Source organism: Myotis yumanensis, unplaced genomic scaffold, assembly GCF_028538775.1.
Source record: "Myotis yumanensis isolate MYYU_CA2020_CCGP unplaced genomic scaffold, mMyoYum1.0.hap1 SCAF_1, whole genome shotgun sequence".
In the NCBI taxonomy this organism is placed as follows: domain Eukaryota; kingdom Metazoa; phylum Chordata; class Mammalia; order Chiroptera; family Vespertilionidae; genus Myotis; species Myotis yumanensis.
The window spans coordinates 115,568,371-115,588,808 of record NW_027223752.1 but is presented as its reverse complement, the minus strand read 5'-3'; the positions used below and the strand labels follow the sequence as shown (position 1 = coordinate 115,588,808).

At 44.7% G+C, this 20,438-nt stretch overlaps 1 long non-coding RNA gene across 2 annotated transcripts in view; it reads right to left on the bottom strand.

The window, feature by feature from the left end:
• Positions 1 to 389: 389 nt before the first annotated feature.
• LOC139020747 (uncharacterized) overlaps positions 390 to 20,438 on the bottom strand; it is a 24,265-nt gene continuing 4,216 nt past the window's right edge. The window contains exons 2-4 of one of the 2 annotated variants that reach the window (XR_011473354.1): positions 5,306 to 5,409; positions 2,655 to 2,790; positions 390 to 1,643 (exon numbers count right to left, since the gene is read on the bottom strand). This is a non-coding gene — a long non-coding RNA (uncharacterized lncRNA). The remainder of the gene's footprint in view (positions 1,644 to 2,654; positions 2,791 to 5,305; positions 5,410 to 20,438) is intronic. The other variant, XR_011473353.1, reaches the window with a different exon arrangement.

The window sequence follows — 20,438 nt, the reverse complement described above, 5'->3', positions numbered from 1 at the left end:
GCCCCTTCTGTCTTCAAAGCCACCAGGATGGAGGATCCAGCTATGTGTCCACTCAGCACAGCAGCTGCTTACAGCAGAATCACCTCCTCGGATGCTCATACGGACCCTCTGAAAACCTCACAGGGACACAGCCAGGCCCCAGGGGGGGGTCCCTAGGCCAGGGGTGGGCAACCTTTTTGTGAGTGCGTGCCAAAACCAGCAAAATCTCTGACTCAAAATTCTTCTGTGTGCCAACCCTAATTTTTTGAGAACATGTTACGCCTACTTGATATCTCTAAAGGTGTACATATGTGAAGAACCTTGAAGAAATAATAAAATTCATTCGAGCGACAAAAACACAGTATATGATGATGAAAAATACATTTATTTTTTAATGTATACATGTACACTGATAGTCTGTCAGAAAACTTTATGACTCCGTTTGATATTATCAGTGGGACTTTTGCTGCTGCATCACTGATGACAGAGATTTTACATCGGGTTTATATTTCGTGACCTTCAGAGATATGCACGAGCTACTACTTTCATCCGTCAGGCTACTCATATTATGAGACTTAACAAAATTCATCACTGAGAACAAAGATTCACAAGAGTATGCGGATGAAACCAAAACACTGGTCGGATCTAGGAAGGCAGGGAGAGTTAAGGCAGAGGCATAGAAATTGCTCTTCCCCTCTCTCGTCAATCCATGTCTATGGTCTTTAAGATAACTTGTTATGTAAAATTATTTATTTATCTAAGATGCACCTACACTGAATTTATCTGAAAAATAAAAAAGTCGATATTAAGACAAAAATTGTAAATGGAAGATTATAAGAGAGGGTTTCGCGTGCCAGCAAAAGTTACTGGCGTGCCATGTTTGGCACGCGTGCCAGGGGTTGCCCACCCCTGCCCTAGACTCTGGCTGTGATGCCTGTAAGTCCACACAACAGAAGTATACCCTGGTCCAGGGAGATTTTTCTATCACCTCTGGAAGGACCAAGGCCCAGAGGTGGAGGCAGGAGAACTTGATGGTAAAAAATATGGACTTGGGAGCCACATGACCTTGGGTTCCTAACCTTCCCAAGCCTCTGCATTCTTATCTTCAGAATGGATGGAAATAATACAGTTGCTGTGGGAATTAAATAAAAATTTTCACAGAGCACAGCCCAGAGCCTGGCACACAGCAGGTGCACAATAAATGCAGCTATTATTATTGCTGCTATTGTCTCCCTTTCCATGGGCTTCAAGAGGGGTGAAGGACACAGTGTGATCAGAACCTCTGCAGCTTACCTGGCACCCTAGGAGGTGGAGGGATGGTGGGGTCAACAGAGTCCTGGTCTTTGTAGAAGGCCATAGGGTCAGATTCCTGCCCGGAACAAGGGTTGAGACTGCCTGACGACAGGCACTGACCCTCTTTCTCCTGGGTTCTTCCTTGCTCCCCAGGAGCTGCCCTCCTGGACCAGGCTGCCTCTGCAGGGTGTGCATCTGGCCTCACATGGCCAGTGAGGCCCTTCTCTGGGGTATTTAGACTTAGAGTCACTGGGAACCAGTTCTGTCTGTAACAAAACCTTCCCATTACAACACTTGGAAGCTGTCGGTGGCCATCACTTCTGTCTTGTGGACCGAACCAGTCTGCAGTGAGAGGAGAGAAAGAAGCTGACCTGCAGCAGGAATGGAAAATGAGGGATTGAAGAGGTTTTCATGGTTCACACACCCCTGGTTCCAGATGCCACTCATGCCCACCGGTATCACCGCCCCTCCACTCGGTGAATTACTAGATTCCTACTTAGATTCTGCGAGGTGCTCCAAGGTCCCTGCAGTAAGCCCCACTTTACTCAAGTTTGTATTAGTTGGGCTTCTGTTACTTGTAAGCAAAGGGACAAGGACATGCTCCTTGACTCCTTGGTCCCCTGCTTCTCTTCATCTTCACTCACACATGTTCCCATCCTACACTTTCGTACATTCCCTAACCCTAAAAAGTTCCAAAGCTATTTTTTTCTTTTTGCTTTTAAGAAATGTTTTCTCAAGTGTAACATATTTATTATAGTCTCAGTTTGTTGGAGTATAAACAGGAAATTGTTTTCTAACAACTGCCCTCTAACCCAACTGAGTGGCAGGGCTCTGCGTGACACAGTAGCTGCACTGCACAAGTCCCCTGCATTCCCATCTCTCAGAACAGTCTCAGTCAGTAAGCAAGACTTGTTCCTGTTCCCCTCCTCCAGTCAACCCCGCCACTGCTCAGACAGACTGTGGCTGTCCTCCCCCTCTCTCTTCTATGGATCCCTGGGACTGGGGACTAGGAGAGGGATTGGAATCTCATGAGACTGTCCTCTCCTGAGTGGACTGTCACTGCTTCTCTGGCTATGCCCACTGTTCAAAAGCTGAGTCCCTCTGGAGGACCTGTGCATCCTTCGAAGTAAGGTTCTCCTGGGTGGGCTCCAGCATCGCAGCTGAGTGCAGCTCTCTCTGTAGTGCTCTCTCCGCCTCCTGTCTGTCTCCTATTTCTCCTTTCCCCTACCCAGGCAGCTCAAGGTATATCACAGAGTCCCCAGATGAAGCAGACACCCACCATGCTAGTCTTGCCTTAAAATAAATTTCCTGTGGAGAGTAGCTTCTGCCAGCGACACAACAGTTGCTCCCTCTCCCCCCACCCCTACTGCTCTTACACTCACCGCCAGGTGTCAAGGTTGACAGAGAAGAGCCAGTGCAATCCTCTTGCAAGCCTCACAGAAGGGAGATGTGCGATTCTCTGAATGTAGGGACACAGGGGCCCTGATGTCTTCATGTTCAGTTTTGGGTCTTAGCTGCCTTGCAGAACAGGAGGAAAAGTGACAAGCAACATCCTGTTATGCTGGCACAGGGCTCTCCTCCCTCTCAGAGCCCAGCCAAACTAATCAAAAAGAAAGGAAGGCTAATTCCCAATCCAGGAATGCTGGGAGTCTGTGGGAAATGTGCAAATCCAGATCTAAGGGAGACCCAAGGGCTGACTCGCACCTCCAGTTTCTGAGAGAGCAACACTGTACCAGGAAAAGCAAGCAGATGAGATGCTGGCAGCATTTGCCTACTGCCCCCAAATTTGGAGGTGGGGGTAGGACATGAGCTTGCAGAGAATATGCCATTTGCATATTCAATGCTGTGGATCAACAGCCTGTGGAAGGGGCTGACAGGGAGGCCTTGGGGTACATATGGTCACTAGTACAAGTAGATAATGGGGGGAAGCTCTCCCTGAATCAGCTTCTCCCTGATTCCACATTTCTCCTTTCCTGAAAGGGTGGGTGCAAGTCTTGTCATGGCTACATCAGTTACCTAGAAAATCAGCCTGGCACATAGACCCTGCCTGTGCCCCACTGGGCCTGCCCCGGCCAACTCCCAACTAGACGCCCAACTAGATCCCTGAGCTGGTCATGGCACTGGAAGTCTCTACTTGAGTGGAGAAAGAAGAACAGCGCACGTGCGCGCACACACGCGCACAACCTGCAGCCAGCTGGACCCACAAGTCAATTCTAGATGAGTCGAGGGGATGTATGTCACAGGCAATTTGTGTCCACAGCCAACTAGGGACATGAGTGTGCATTAACCAGTCCTTTGGTCTAAAATATGATAAGACAATTGGAAAAACATCCAGGTGGATGGTGAGCTAAAGAGAATCCACTTGGGGACAGTAATAAGAGTTTACAAACACCAATTTTTAAAGAAAAAGTAACAAACAGCAAACACACCTGCACATGCATATACACTCATGGGGTCTTTGAAAAGACTGCATCATGAAGGGGGAAGAATGTGTCCTGAGAGGGCGAGGAAAGAATCCTTTGAAAAAGATTTTTCACAGCAACGCAAATAACTTTCAGACCACATCTGCTTTGTACTCACTTCATTTAATTAAAATGTGAACTCTTAAGAAAAGACAGTTGAAAACCAAGATGGAAAGAATGAAATGAGAAGATTGTTGGCTAACAGGCAGGTAGAAATCAAAAGCAAACCATGTAAGGGGGGGGGGGGGGGGGGAAGGCTGTTAAGAAACTAATAATGTAGCTGCAGATTTAAAATTGCTTTATTATGAAAAAAAAAACCAGAATGGAAACTACAGGAAACTGAATCATTACGTGTGAAGAACAGATAGGAGTTCTATGAGAATGCAGGGGAAAGCCCAACGGAAAAAAAACTAAGGGAGAGAGCATAATAAACATCAAAGGAGAAACAAAACAAATGAAACAAAACAAGAATCAAAGAAGAGAGGAGACAATACTTCTGAGCTGATGAAAACCCTGAGCCTGTAAAGTTAAAAGGTACCCTTTTACCTAAGTCAAATTAATAAAAAGAAACAAATACTTAGAAATACCATGCAGGATTTTGCCCATTTTAAGGGTAAAGAAATAAGAAACAATCTACATTCCTGAAAATGTATAATTGGAAGAGAGATTTCATGGAATGTTGGGAAGTGCTTATGTTGGAGGGGGGAAAAGCTTATGTCATAAAACAAACTTGATAAATGCTGAATGAATCAGAAAAAGGACAAACTCTTATATTGAAGCTTTTTTGGGGGGGGGGTTTAAAATGTTTGTGCATCTTGTTAAATTAGTGATATTAGCAAGCATAGATTTCCAAATTTATTTGATGATGAAACCCTTTTCCATCTGTGCACTCATTGGAATGCACTTTGGGAACCACTCTTCTACAGAATTTTGAGAGATCACAGTTTATCCTAAAATTTCAACAATCTGCAGGGGCTATCAGCATGAAGACCACAGAAAGACTTTCCTAATGTCAGAATTTAGAATACATGCCATGCATGGCTCCACCTTTCAGCGGGGGGAAATTCTCAGAGATGAACTCTTAGCATGCAGGAATAAAGCAAAATTAGCAAAACTATAGTAAACAAAAAATCAGTATGGGGAAGTTGTTGTAATAAAAGACCTGGAAGTGAATGTTAAAAACCTGTTAGACACGAATCCTTCCCTTCCCTGCCTAGCCCCAGCCCAGGAGGCTGACCCTCACAGACCATACTCCTCCAGACTCCCTGGTGGAATTCTGGGCTGGAGACTCAGGGCTGGGAGGAGAGTAAAGTTAGTGTTTCCTTCCTGCTCCTTCCCTACTTTAGTGACCTCTCTCTGGCAGTGGGAGGGTCCCTGACCACAGCTCTCACCTGGACCCATTCTCCAACATTCCAGCTCTCTCTGGGTTCCAGTCACACTGATTCCTCCCCTGTCCCTGCAGCTCTGGGAACGGCTTCTGGTTACTGCTAGTCCAAGTTTGCTCACAAAGTACAATCAAGTTAGCCAAGGCTGTGGTCTCAGCTGAAGGTTCAAGTGGGAAGCCCACTCACATGGTTGTTGACAGAATTCCACTCCTTGTGGTTGTTGGGCTGAGGGCCTCAGTTCCTTGCCTCAGGGGCTTCCAATAAGGCAGCTCACACATGGCAGCTAGTTTCTTCAGAGCAGGTAAGTGAGAGGGTAGAGAGAGGGAGAGTTTTAGCAAGACAGAAGTCACAGCCTGCTATCACCTAATCTAGAAGTAATATCTCATCACTTTTGCCACATTCTATTCATGAGAAGCAAGTCACTAAGTCCATCCCACACATAAGGAGAAGGGATTTCATAAAGTAGTAACTACCAGGGATCCTTGGGAGCCATATCAGAGGCTGCCTACTACAGATGCCATTGCTCCAGTTCCTGAAAAGGAGCACCAAACACTTATATTCATCTACAAAATAAAGCTTCACTGAAGAACAATAAAAAACCTTAAACTAGAAGGGTATGCCATGTTCTTAGATGAAAATATTCAATGTTGCAAAGAAGTGGATTATCACAAGATTAAGCTATAAATTTAATCCAATCCCAATTCCCAGAGGGATGTTTAAGCTCTTTTACTTTTCTTAATTTTTAAAAACACTTCAATATTTAATGTCCTGACCAGCAGTAGTACAAACACTAAAAGCAAGGAATGTGGGATCTTTTTACCCAGAAAAACAAACAAACAAAAAGCCCAAACATGAAAGCAAACAAACAAAAATTCCCCAAAACCACATATTAAAAATGGCAGGCTTTTTATAACAATAATTAAAGTAATAAAAACATACAAAGCTTTGTTTTTTAATATACACTGAGTGGCCAGATTATTATGACCACCTGAGGTTGTAGGCAAATTAGCCGTACACTGCATCGTATGAGATATGGAAGCTGAAGGCCTGTTCAAACAACTTTGCTGTCTGCAGTTACCAAGATAAAATGTCTCCAATTCACACAGAAACACAAGGATTGGACAGTCGAGCATTGGAAAAAAGTCATGTGGTCCGATGAATCACGTTTCCTGTTGCATCATGCAGATGGCAGAGTGAGAATTTGGCGGAAACAGCATGAAAGCATGCACCCCACATGCATGAGTACAACCCTTCAAGCTGGTGGGAGCAGTGTTATGGTTTGGGGCATGTTTTCCTGGCATGATTTGGGCCCTTTCATTTGTGTGGAACAATGTCTGAATAGCACAACATACCTAAGTATCGTTGCTGATCAAGTTCATCCTATCATGTTGATGGCGTATCCCAATGGAGATGGCTTCTTCCAACAAGACAGTGCGCCATGCCACGGTGCTCGTATTGTGCAGGAGTGGTTTCAAGAACATGCAGGAGACTTTACCTTGCTTAGGTGGCCCCCACAATCACCAGATCTCAATCCAATTGAGCATTTGTGGGACAAAGTTAAAAGAGCCATCAGGCAGTTGGTTCCACAACCACCAAATCTCACAGAACTAGACAGTGCTATTCATCAGGCATGGTGTCAGATTCCTCACATCACCTTTCAACATCTCGTGGAGTCAATGCCAAGAAGAATTGCCGCAGTATTGAAGGTAAAAGGTGGCCCAACGAAGTACTGATGGGGTGGTCATAATAATCTGTGTGTGTGTGTGTGTGTGTGTGTGTGTATCACGTTCAAAGGCTGTTAAATTGCATTGTTTACCCATATCTTCAGAAAAAAATCACTTCTACTGTTGTGGTAAACAACCTGCTTCCCTATTTATAATGGTCTGGCCCTCTAGCAACTTCTTCGCGAAATTATAGCCAATTTACCTACAAACGTCAGGTGGTCATAATAATCTGGCCACTCAGTGTATATACACAGTACAAGGCTGAAGCACCTTTGACTTTTCTCTCAAGATTTGTATGAAAACAACCCCCACTGCAGCAACAATTTGGTGGGCATGAATATGTATATACACAGAGCTCTGCACATTCCCCACCCCCATGGAGTAATAAGAAAGGTACCTTCAGTTTATCAATTTGCTTTATCTTTAGGTAAGAGCTTTTCCAGGGAAAAGCCTATGAATAAGGCTTTAGTACTGTTGTTTTGTGTGCTCCTGGGACCTGCTGCTTTGAAGAAAATTTTGGGGAAAAAAGAAAGAAAGAAAAGAAAAGTTTGCAGAAAAGTAATAGAAACAAATAAGCCCTTCACTAAAAATGCACCTCACCTCCATTCAGCTGAAGCAGGTCTCAGTCCCTATGCTGCAGCTAAAGCAAACTTGGGTCTTCAGGCATAGTAATAGGGCAACACAAGAAATAGAACACAAGTGGTCTGATCCAATCCTATGCACCTAGGGGCTATAAATGATAAAGTTTTAGTGTTGGTAATGGAGCCTTCATTTTCAGATTTTAAATTGGTGGACATAGGGAAAGAAAGAATAAAACCACCTTTAAAAAATATATACGGGCATCATACTACATTGGTTGCTTGCTGAATAACAAAAGTGATTCAACTGCATTAAAGTCAAAGCGAATTTGTTTTTTTTTTCTGGAATCCTTTGCTTTATGCATGGCACATTCTTGTTGTTTTTTTAAGCTTCAAACCCAGAGGGGGTTTTTATTTCATTTTTGTTGATTTAGAATAAAATCTAGAGTTCATCTACATGACAATAGCAAAGAATATTTTTTAAAATAAAGGGGCCTTGTCATAATAATTAAAATAGAACAATACCAGTGTAAGATTATCTGATAGGTCAATAGAATAGAATAGAAAGCTCAGCCAAACACAAAAATACTCAGTATATGATAAAATTGCCTTTCAGATCACCAGGAAATAATGAATTCTTTTATGATTCATGTTGGGATAGTTGTTTAATTTGTTTTAAATTTATGGTCTTATCTCTTCCCACACATGAAGATAAAATAAAGAGTTAAATAAAGCCCACACTGTGTAGTTGAGTGTCAACCTATGAACCAAGAGATCACTAGTTCGATTCCTGGTCAGGGAATATGCCTGGGTTGTGGGCTCAATCCCCAGAAGGGGGCATGCAGGATGCAGCCCATCAATGATTTTCTCTCTCATCATTGATGTTTCCATCTCTTTTTCCCTCTCTTTTCCTCTCTGAAATCAATTTATATAAATAAAAAAGTAAAACTACCAAAAATTTGTATGAAACCAAAAACAGACCACAAATAGCCTCAGCAATCTTGATAAAATAGAACAGTGGGAGGAATCACAATACCACATATTAAGTTATACTACAAATCCACTTGTCTCAAAACAGCCTGATACTGACAAAAGAACAGGCATATAAATCAATGGAACAGAACAGATAACTCAGAACCAAGCCATTATGCTCAAATAATATTTGACAAAGGAGGCAAGAGCAGGCAATGGAGTAAAAGATAGTCTCTTCAATAAATGGCGCTAGGAAAATTAGACAGGTACATGCGGAAGGAAAGAAAAGAAAAGAAAAGAGAAGAGAAGACAAGAGAAGACAAGAAAAGAAAGAAAGAAGGAAGGAAGGAAGGAAGGAAGGAAGGAAGGAAGGAAGGAAGGAAGGAAGGAAGGAAAAAAAGAAAGAAAGAAAGAAAGAAAGAAAGAAAGAAAGAAAGAAAGAAAGAAAGAAAGAAAGAAAGAAAGAAAGAGAAAAAGAAAGAAAGAAAGAAAGGAAAACTAGACCACCAACTTACAACATAAACAAGAATAAACTTATTTTCTACTGCTTGTTTCTACCTAAGAAATTTAAAAATGCTCCAATAAGCATTGTTTTTAGGGATCCCCTTCCAAGGACCCTGAATTTCCCAAGTTTTACACTGAGCTACTACCAAACCTCGGCTCCTTACCTTACTTTTGCTTTCAGCTTTTCCTTTTATTTTTCTATTTCTGCTTTCTGTGTGTGCCTACTGGAGCCTCCTTTCACCTTCCAAGTATAGTTCCCCTGTACTCAGTCCCTATTCCCCAGAACTCAGTCCCTGTTCAAGCGCCATATGTGGTGGGCTGGCACGGCCATGGCATACTCAGCCCCAGATTGGGTGCCTTTTGTGCTGCGCCAGCTCAGCCAGGTTCAGTGAGCCTGAGTGGGAGCAGGGAAGGATTAGAAAAGACAGACAAGAGAAGAAAGCTGGGTCTCGGTGGGACACTGCCCTCTCAGATGGAGAGACAGCACCACGGACTACAAGCCATGTCTTTATTTTATAGCCAGATTCCACAAGGCAAAGTAAGGGAGTGGTCAAGATGTTTACAGCATTCTCGTGGGTTTCGATCCTACTCAATTACATGCACCTGAACTCTAACAAGCCCATATTACTCAGGCATGTGGGGCCACGTGTTCAGACCATAGGTTCAAGCTTACAACTATAGCTGTTGGCTACAATTGTGCTGGGAGGGCTCTGCCCCCCAAACTGGGACTTGCACGTGGCAATGAGAGGACTGTGCCCTCTCATTAGTCCAAGGCTTGAACCTGTCCAAACACTGTAGCTGCTCTCCACAAAAGTTCTCAACAAAATATTAGCAAATTTGATCCAGCAATGTATTAAAAAGATTATTCACCATGACCAAGTGGAATTTATCCCAAGGATACAAAGCAGGTACAATATTTGAAAATCAATAAATGTGATATATCACGTAAACAAAATGAAATATGAAAACCATATGATCATACCAATAGATGCAGAAAAAGCACTCAACAAAATCCAGCACCCATTTTTGGTAAAAATTCTCAGCAAAATGGGAATAGAGGGATCATACCTCATATAATAAAGCCCATATATGATTACCCTACAGCCAACATCAGACTCAATGCAACACCAGACTCTCATAGCAATCTTGACAATGGGCAAAAACTACAAGCATTTCCCTTAAGAACATGAACAAGACAGGGATGTCCGCTTTCATTACTCTTATTCAACATCATACTGGAAGTCCTAGCCACAGTGAAAAGAAAAAAAAGAAAAAAGGAGAAAAAAAAAGAAAAGGCATCAAATTTGGAAAGGAAGAAGTGAAACTTTCATTATTTTCAGATGACATGACATTGTACCTAGAAAACCCTAAAGACTCCACAAAAAACTACTTGATTTAATAAATTCAGTAAAGTAACAGGATACAAAATTAACAACCAGAAATAGATGGCATTTTTATATATCAATAATGAACTCTCAGGAAGAGAAACTAAAAAAACTATTCCATTTACCATTGCAACAACAATAAAAAAGATACCTTGGGGAACCAAGATGGCGGCATAAGGTATAAACCTGTGCATGCTGCTCCCCACAACAACATTGAAACTACAACTATAAGACAAAACAGCTATCATCCAGAACCACGTGAAAGATGGCCGAGTGGAAGTTCTACAACTTGAAGGAAAGAAAGAAGCGCATTAAGAATGGGTAGGAGGTGCAGAGGTGCCAAGAACAGAGGTACAAAGGGCATGCGAGCGGGTTGCACCTGGACGCGTGGTTTTTTTCAATTGGAAGGAGATACAAGCTCTTCAATGCACTGAGCTCATTTAAGGTGAGATTCTGGGGTCCCAGACTCCTATGGGGAGAAACTGGACTGTCTTGCAGCGGGTCGGAAAGCGAGGGTGGCTTTCTTGCAGAGCTGCTCGCAGGGATCATTGTTACTGTCGGGGCACGGGACTCGGGGGACACAGAGGGACTCCGGACACAGGCAAAGAGGCTGACTACAGCCATTGCTATTTGCTCCGCCCTGGTGATTCTGAGACCCCGCCCCACTCAATTTACTTCCCTACCCAAACTGTGCGCAGCTGCACAAAGGAATTACCTGGGCTTTTGCAGCCTAACCTAAAAAACTGCAGCTGGGTCAGAGAGCTCCAAAACTTCCAAACCCCAAACAAAGAGGAGAAATCTGCTGGAATCACTGTAGCTCCTGCTGTGTGGACTCACACAGTGGTTGACTTGGAGATCCAGGAGCCAGGGTACCCCTGGTCAGACACCAGATTTCAACTCTTCACATCCATAAGGGACACACTCAAGAAGCAGACTCAGGGAGCACCAAAGCCCCACTGAAGCAAGTCCTGCCCCATAAGGGTGTCTCCAGCACAGCAGTTCTTCCACTATAGACACAGCAGGTCCTCTCAGTCAGCCAAAAATGCGAAGACAAAGAAACATGTCACAAATGAAAGAAATGGAGGAAAGCAAACTAATGGAGGACATAGAGTTCAAAACCACAGTTATAAGGTTACTCAAGAATCTTCTACGAACCTCCAAGGAACTTAGTGAGACCTTCAAGGATCTTAATGAGAATGCCAAAAAAATGGAAAAGGACCAGTCAGAAATTAAACATACACTGACTGACATTAAAAATAATATACAGACATCCAACAGAAGACTAGAGGATCCCAAGAATCAAGTCAAAGATTTGAAATAGAAGAAGCAAAAAACACCCATCTGAAAAAGCAAAACGAAAAAAGAATCCAAAAAGATGAAGATAGTGTAAGGAGCCTCTGGGACAACTTCAAACGTACCAACATCCAAATTATCGGGGTGCCAGAAGAAGAGAGAGAGCAAGATACTGAAAGTCTATTAGAAGAAATCATGACAGAAAACTTCCCCTACCTGATGAAAGAAATAGACTTACAAGTCCAGGAAGCAAAGAGAACCCCAAACAAGAGGAATCCAAAGAGGACCACACCAAGACACATCATAATTAAAATGCCAAGGGCAAAAGACAGAGAGAATCTTAAAAACAGCAAGAGAAAAACAGTTAGTTAGTTACCTACAAGGGAGTACCCATACGACTGTCAGCTGATTTCTCAACAGAAACTTTGCAGGCCAGAAGGGAGTGGCAAGAAATATTCAAAGTGATGAATACCAAGAACCTACAACCAAGATTACTCTACCCAGCAAAGCTATCATGTAGAATTGAAGGTCAGATAAAGAGCTTCACAGACAAAAAAAAGCTAAAGGAGTTCATCACCACCAAACTAGGATTATATGAAATGCTGAAGGATATTCTTTAAGAAGAGGAAGAAGAAGAAAAAGGTAAAGATAAAATTTATGAACAACAAAGTGACAACAAATAAATACCTATCAACAAGTGAACCTAAAAATTAAGTCAGAATAAACTGGTGAATATGATAGAAGCAGGGGCATAGAAAGGGAGTGGACTGACAATTCTTGGGGGAAAGGGGGTATGGGGGGTGTAGGAAGAGATTGAACAAAAATCTTACACCTATGGATGAGGACAGTGGCGGGGGGTAAGGGCATGGGGTGGGGTGGGAACCAGGTGGAGGGGAGCTATGGGGGGAAAAAGAGGAACAACTGTAATAATCTGAACAATAAAGATTTATTAATTTAAAAAAAAAAGATACCTTGGGCAAAGAGGTAAACGGCCTATACTCAGAAAACTACAGGACATTGAAAAAAAGAAACAGAGGATGATACAAACAAATGGAAGGATATACTGTGGATTGGATCATTAAAATGTCCATACTACCCAAAGTAATCTATAGATTCAACACAATCTTTATTAAAATACCAATGGCATATTTCACAGATCTAAAGCAAATACTCCAAGAATGTATATGGAATCAAAAAAGACCTGAATAGCCACAGCAATCTTGACAAAGAAGAACAAAGTTGGAAGGATCACAATACCAGATATCAAATTATACTACAAAGCCATTGTAATCAAAACAGTCTGGTACTGGCACAAGAACAGGCATATAGGTCAATAGAACAGGACAGAGAACCCAGAAATGACCCAGCCATTACACTCAATTAATAGTTGACAAAGGAGGCAAGAGCATACAATGGAGTAAAGACAGTCCTTCAATAAATGGTGTTGGGAAAACTAGACAGGTACATGCAAAAAATGGAAAACTAGACCACCAACTTACACTATACACAAAACTAAACTCAAAATGGATAAAAGACTTAAATGTAAGTTATGAAACCATAAAAATCACAGAAGAAATCACAGGCAGCAAAATCTCAGACATCTCTCGTAGCAATATGTTTACAGATACATCTCCTAGGGCAAGGGAAACTAAGACAAAAATAAATAAATGGGACTACATAAAAATAAAAAACTTCTGCCCAGCAAAATAAACCTTTAAAAAAACGAAAAGGGATCCCACTGTATGAGAGAACATATTTGCCAATGATATATCTGATAAGGGGTTAATTTCCAAAATATATAAAGAACTCATACAACTTAACAAAAGGAAGACAATCCAATTAAAAAATGGGCACAGAACTAAGTAGCCACTTCTCCAAAGAGAACATACAGATGGCCAAGAGACATATTAAAAAATGCTCAAAGTCACTAATCATCTAAGAGATGCAAATTAAAAGGACAATGAGATATCACCTCATACCTGCCAGAATGGCTATCATCAACAAATCAACAACAACAAATGTTGTTGATCCCACTTCTAGGAATATATCCTAAGAATCCCAAAACACCAATCAGAAATGTATGCACCCTTATGTTCATGGCAGCGTTATTTACAATAGCTAAACTCTGGAAACAGCCCAAGTGCCCATCAGTAGATGATTGGATAAAAATGCTGTGGTATATACAGTGGCTCGAGAAAAAGACATAAATCACTTTCACTGTCTACAGATTCTGTTCTCTGTTCACACTACTAAGTGTACTGAACTGATCGTGTAAACCAGTCCTCTCCAGCCCTCCAGTTTAAAGGCTAAGGGGGCAGAATGGTGCACAGATTAAGAGGGGAAGGCCAGTCAGTCAGCCATTGGGAGCAGAGAGGCCGGTGCTAATAACAGACCTACTCTCGTGCAGATATGAGTTTAGAAAGGGCACACGGGGGTGGGAGGAGCTGTGGTACATTTACACAAAGGAATACCATCCAGCTGTACAAAAGAAGGATATCTTACCTTTTGAGATAGCATGGAGGGACCTGGAGAGTATTATGCTAAGCGAAATAAGCCAGTCAGAGAAAGACAAGTATCAGATTATCTCACTTGTATGTGGAATTTAATGAATAAAACAAAGTGCAAAATAGAACTAGAGATATGGAAGCATGCAACAGACTAACGAATCTCAGGGGGAAGGTGTGGGTAGGAAGAGGTTAACTAAAAAATGTATATGCATACATGCATAACCCATGGACACAGACAATAGTGAGGTGAAGGCCCAGAGAGGTGGTGGGAGCTATGTCACCTCATTTAAATCCTTATCATTGTTCCCATTTTGCAGAAAGAAAAAAGGCACAGTGAGTCACACAGATCACAAATAATGGCTGGAACCAAACCAGGCCCTCTGAGATTCCTATGTAGCATAGGTAGACATGAAGATTACAGCATCATTTATACGAGCAAAGAAAGTAAAATGAAATCAAAGGGAGGCTTTAATTATATTATGATTATCCACATAACTCAGTCATTTAAAATCTGGTTGAAGAAAAATAGTTTTCAGTGTAGCCAGGTGCTGGCATAGGCAGAACTTCAAGGAGCTTCCAGTTAGAAGGTGCCAGCAGCTGTGATGTTCCATTTCTTCAGCTGGGTGGTAGTTCCACAGGGATATTCATGGTGTAGTCATACATCAAGCTGTACACTTTGTGAACTTTCCTATATGTATGTTACAGTAAAACTTTTAAGGCCCTGATCAGGTAGCTCAGTTGGTTAGAGCATCATCCCAATATACCAAGGTTTCAGATTCAACCCCCGGTCAGGGCACATACAGGAATCAACCAATGGATGCATAAATAAGTGGAACAATAAGTTGATGTTTCTCTCTCTCTAATCAATAAATAAAATTTTAAAAATAAGTTATTTTTTTTAATTTAAGTTGCCAGATGTTTCTTCCGGAATCAAAGAAGCCCCTGGAGTCCCTCTTGGTCCTGCAGACATAGGTTGTAGCCACCAACTGCTCCATAGGGAGTTTGCTACCAACCTTTCATGGTCAGAGAAAGTCTGGTCCTTCCTACCACAGGAAGGAAGTGGCTGGAGTCCTTGATAGAGGGAAATAAGGCAACCCCACCACTACACCTTCCCATCTCAACCATTGGGTCAAGATGTCCCAATTTAGACCTGAGTTTCTCCTGTCAGAGTGAAAACTGAAGATCTGACTGTTGGCTCATATCCAGGCCCAGTAGGAGGGGAGCTGAGGCTGGAGCCTTGCCTGAGCCAGTTCCCCACCACCAGGCAATGGGAACAAAATGAAGGGGAACAAAATCTTGAGTACCTCCTCATCTGGCTAGGCAGGCACTCCTGTGATCAATATGAATACTAGAAAGAAAAGCAGGTCATGACAGTTACCCTTTCTAAATTTCCTATCATTGATGTATTTCATTTATAATCTGAATTGAAAAGCTATTTAAAGCTGTGGTCCCTTCCTCTTCTAGCCCCTATGTGGGCAAAACTGAACTCATAGAGGATTCCTGGAGGTGGGGGTAACTTACACTCAAGTACAAGAAAGAACCTTACTTTGTTTGTCCTATGGCATACAACAGGAGCTAATCCATACCCATTACACTCATCTTATCTTACCCAGAAATGCCTGAATAGAATCCCAGTGCCAGGCATGGCCGTTAGCACACGTCTGTCAGCACTGGCCCTGAAGGCCATGCTCCTTCTATCACCTACCTCTATCCTTGCCCAGACCACCTGCCTCCCTCACCACAGGGAAAGAAGCAAAGTGCATGTGTCCCACAGAAAGTGGAGAGCAAGCCAGCTCACAAAGGTGACACCAGGAAAGTCACAGATGGACAGGGACAGACAGATGGACAGAGACTGAGGAAGATAGAAATGTCTCTCAAAGGTCACGAAGAGCCAGCACAATGTCTTCGCCTCCACTCAGGACTCCTCACTCTGCTCCTTCTGTTCATTTGTATCACCCTCACTAGCCTACAAGCTCTTTGGGGACTACACAGGTTTGCTTCTCTTTGTAACCCCTGTAGCCAGCCAGGTGCCCAGGGAACATGCTGACAGAGGAAGTGAGTGGATAAGTAAAGAGATAATTGGGAGAAATATCAGCAGATGGAATAAGAGAGATGTAGAAGAACTGAGACTGCGAGACACAGACACAGAGGTAGACAGACAGAAAAAATAATGAATGAATGAATAGATGTACTGAAAACAGAAACAACAAAAAAATCTAGAGATCCAGAAAGAAAGTTAAATACAGAGGCAGAAAAACAAAAGCAGAGAGGGGATGGGGAGAGAATAAAGAGAAGAGCCCTCCCTTAGAACCAGAGGGTTTCTATCTCAGTTTCCCTGCTAGTTCTCCAGGATTAGCCTAGCTGTAGCCTAAGGGACTGAGCATCTTCATTGTTCTTGCCAGCACACTCCTTTAGGCAGGGGACTCTGTTACCTCCTTCTCCCCACTGCAGAGTGGCTGAGCTCCACCCCACCGCTTTGACATAAGCAGCTCTCCCACCCAGGAGACCCCAGGCAACAGCTTGGGCCTCCACAAAGCAGCGGGGATGAGAATGGGTTTTCCTCTCCACCTTGCAATGATGACCCTCCCCTGCATCTACCAGCCCCCAGGGGCTGGAGCGGGTGGGGATGGGAACAAGGAGTGTATCATTAAGCAGGCCCCAACACCATGGCTGCCTGTTGAGAGGAGGAGAAAGTCAGGAAGGGGAGAAGCTGGCTAGGCTGGGGGCTGAGGGGGCACTTCCTGACTCCACAGAGCCTTGCCTTGATGCCAAGACTGTTCTATTAGGGTCAGTATTTCCAATTCCCCAAGAACCATGGGGGAGGGGCCCAGAGAGGCCCTTGCTGGGAGGAAAAACTGAGTGGGAGGTGGCAAGAGCCACTGAATTCCAGTGGGTCCTAGAGAAGGTTGGGTTCCTTCCCTTCCCCTCTCACCCCATTTGTCTCTGACCTCACCTCCCCCACTTCCTGGCTTCTCTGAAGTTCCAACACTAAAGAAAGATGCTTCCAAGCCAAAGATCCCCAGCCCCCTCCATGCCCCCGCCCCGGCTGCCTGGGCTCTGGGGACTGAACCCCCCATCTCCCCGACCATTGCACTAGATGTGGCTGCAGGGGAAGGGTGGGCTCAGGGTCCAGCTGGAAGTGGTCACTCGGTGGTCTTCTCCCTGCAGAGTCAGCGAATTCTGTGCCAGCTGCCAGACCTCACTCAGCACTTCCTCCAGCCCACTTTCCAGTGTGGCTGGGGCTTCCATTCCCAATTCAGCACAAAAACTATCCACGGCCTTTCCTGGGCTGCCCACCCAGGTGCCAGGGCCTAAGCTCAGCAGTTAGTGATTATGGGAGGAGGATACCCAGCTCTGCCCAATGTGAGAAACATAGGGCAGGAGCACCAGAGTGTGCCTCACCCCTTCCCAACCACAGAAACATTCTGACCCACAGTGGGTCTTCTGGTCCTTTCCTCTGCAAAGCAGTGAGGCATGTCATGGCTCCCATCCTTTCTCTGATCCTCAAACTCTCTGCTGATGTTGTTCCCCCACAGATTTTTCAGAGCCTGGGAAATTTTCCATCACAAGGGCAAGGGACACTGACCACTCCATAGGAGCCCCAGCAACAGATAGCCCAGTCTAGAGCTGAGCACACAGTAGGTGCTTAAAAGTCATGCATAGTCAACAAGCTTTTTCAGCCCTGTATCACTGTCTCTTCAAGGTCCCCTGTGACCAGTTTCTAGTGCCAGGGACTGGCAGCAAGCCTTAACCACATGCCTGGGTCTTAAAAAGGTGGGTGTGAATCCTGGCCTGTAGGGGCAGGCCTCCAGAGGAGCTGCCTGCCTGCTTCACCTCCAGACAGCTCAGGGCCAGCCCAACCTGGGGATTCAAAGCCCTCATTTGACCCAACCTCTGTACCCTCTACAGCTGTCCAGGTCTTTCTCAGTTCCCCATTGTACAGGCCTCAATCAATTGATGCTGGGACACCTCCAGCCACTGAGGTAAGGTGTTGCCCTTTGTGGAGAGGTAGAATCACAAAGGCTTCCCTGGGCTCACAGAGATGCTGGGCCCTGTCAGCCACAGAGCCCTAGGGAAATCCAACTGAAGGAAGAAGGAAGTCAGAGAGAAGGAATGGAGAGGAGGGAAGAGGACAGTCCCCAGGGGAGGTGTCTGCCTTGCACAAGGTTCATACTGGGCAAGGAAGGATGCTGAAGATAGGTAAAAACAGGAAAGAGACAGGGACAAAGGCGGGGGGGAGGGCACCTTTGAGAGATGAGCCCCTTCCTTCTCTCACAGACCAGAGAAAAGAAAGAAAATAGTGGCCATATGTCTGGTACTATGCTGGGTACTTTTCATAATCTTCTCATTTATTTTCCCAAAAGACCACAAGAAAGGTATTACCCCCAGGCTATAAATGAAGACTCTGAAGCTCTGACAGCTTAATTGGTTTCCCAGCATAGAGGCCTGGCTAGGCCAGGACCCTAGCTTTGTCATCCTGGGGACCCCAAGTCTCCAGTCTCAGCAGGGGGCTGGCAGGGCTGCAGCTCTGGCCTTGGGAGACTGTGCAGAGGCCCAAGCTGTGTTCAGAGCAGTTTATTCAAACAGAGCCTAACAGGAAACTTGGCTTCTCTGACTCACTCTGATTCGACCTTATTAAGAAAAAAGAAAGAGAAGCAGGAGCCAGCATAGGGTAGAGTTTCATGCCAAGAGCTGGCTCAGAGTTAGAGGCCTGCTGAGCACAATGGTCCATGCCCTGATCTCCCCACTGCTGGAAAGCCCTGAGGCAGCCCCTGCCTCCTGCCTGGCTTGCAAAGAGTTCTTTACTCTACTCTAGGCCAGTGAGGCTTCCCTACCTCTGTACTCCCTCCATTCCTCCTCTTCCCTTCCCCTCCTGCCTGGGGGTACTCTGAGGCCTGTTTCCACTTCAGCTCCTCCTCCTCTCCTGGTGCTGCTGCCCATCTGGCTGGCAGGAGGGCCCTACAGGACCCCAGGGATTCCAAGCAGCTGAGGCCAGCACTGCAGGGGGCAGGCAGGAGGGAGGGTAGGCTTAACCCTCCAAGTCCCAGTGATCCTCTGTAAGCTGGTTTTGCAACTGGCTTGGTGTCCTGAGCCAAACCAGTTACTTCTTGCAGGAGTCCTGTCAGAAGTCTGAAATCAAACCCCACACTGCAGAGGTGAGGGACCAGTATTGAATGGCTGCTGGCTAGGTTATGAGCATTTAAATGATAGGCGGATACTTCGAGTCACCTGAACCAGCTCATCCTAAAGCACAGTGTGATGGGTGAACAAATGCTGGCAGTGGAGCAAGGGTTCAGGATCCCTGAGGAATGTCCATTCTGGCTGTCTCCTCCGAAGGTGGACTCCGGGAGTTCCCAAAGTAGAAGGGCAATCTGCAGTGGATTAAAGGCAGGGTCTTCCTACCTGTTTTATAAAAACCAGAGTGGGATTTCTGCTCTCCAGTTCCCAGGAGCAAGGTTGGAAGGCAGAAGGCAGTCCAGGGGAGACGTTCAGAATTTGATTTCTTAGACATTAAAGTGTTCAAACAGGGCTAGGCCCATTCTCCTGAATCTCCCATTTTTGCCATTCTATGTTATAACACACAATGCTCCAAATGACCCCTGTCGCACAGCAGACAGCCCTGAGTTTAATTTTATCCACTCAGGACATTTCCAGGCTATGTTGACTCAAGAGATACAGAATAGAAACCACATATAATGTGTAGGAAGTCAATGTCTCTTATGATTTCACAAGTTCTATTCAAAACAGGGGTATATCAAAAAACTATCCTATATAATAAAAGGCTAATATGCAAATGGACCAAACAGCAGAACAACCAAACAACCAGTCACTATGACGTGCGCTGACCACCAGGGGTCGCGTGCGGAACATGGTGGGTGTTGGCAGCAGGCGGCAGAATGTGGAACATGGCGGGCGTCAGCCATGGGGGGATGTGGAGCAGGTAAGTGGGGGCGCCAGACCAAGGTGGGGTGCCAGTCGCTGTCATTGGGGCAAGCCTCTTTGCTCCTATGCATCCTGGTTCCGACTGCTGGCACCAGAGCTGCTGTTCACACCCACTCATACCAACTGCTGGTGCCAGAGCTGCCATTCACACCCACTGCGGGCACTTGCGCCAGCCCCAATCACTCTCCGCTGTCAGCGGGTAAGAGCGGGGCTGCTAGCAGACAGGGAACTGGGGGCTGTGGTGGGAGGAGCCAGGCAGGGGCGCAGAGGTTGGGCCAAGACCCACCCCTGTGCCCACCGCAGCCTCACGGCCCACAGTTCCTTTCAAGGTGCACGAATTCATGCACTGCGCCCCTAGTTAGACTTAATAAACGAATTCGGCAATGTAGCAGGATACAAAATTAACACCAAGA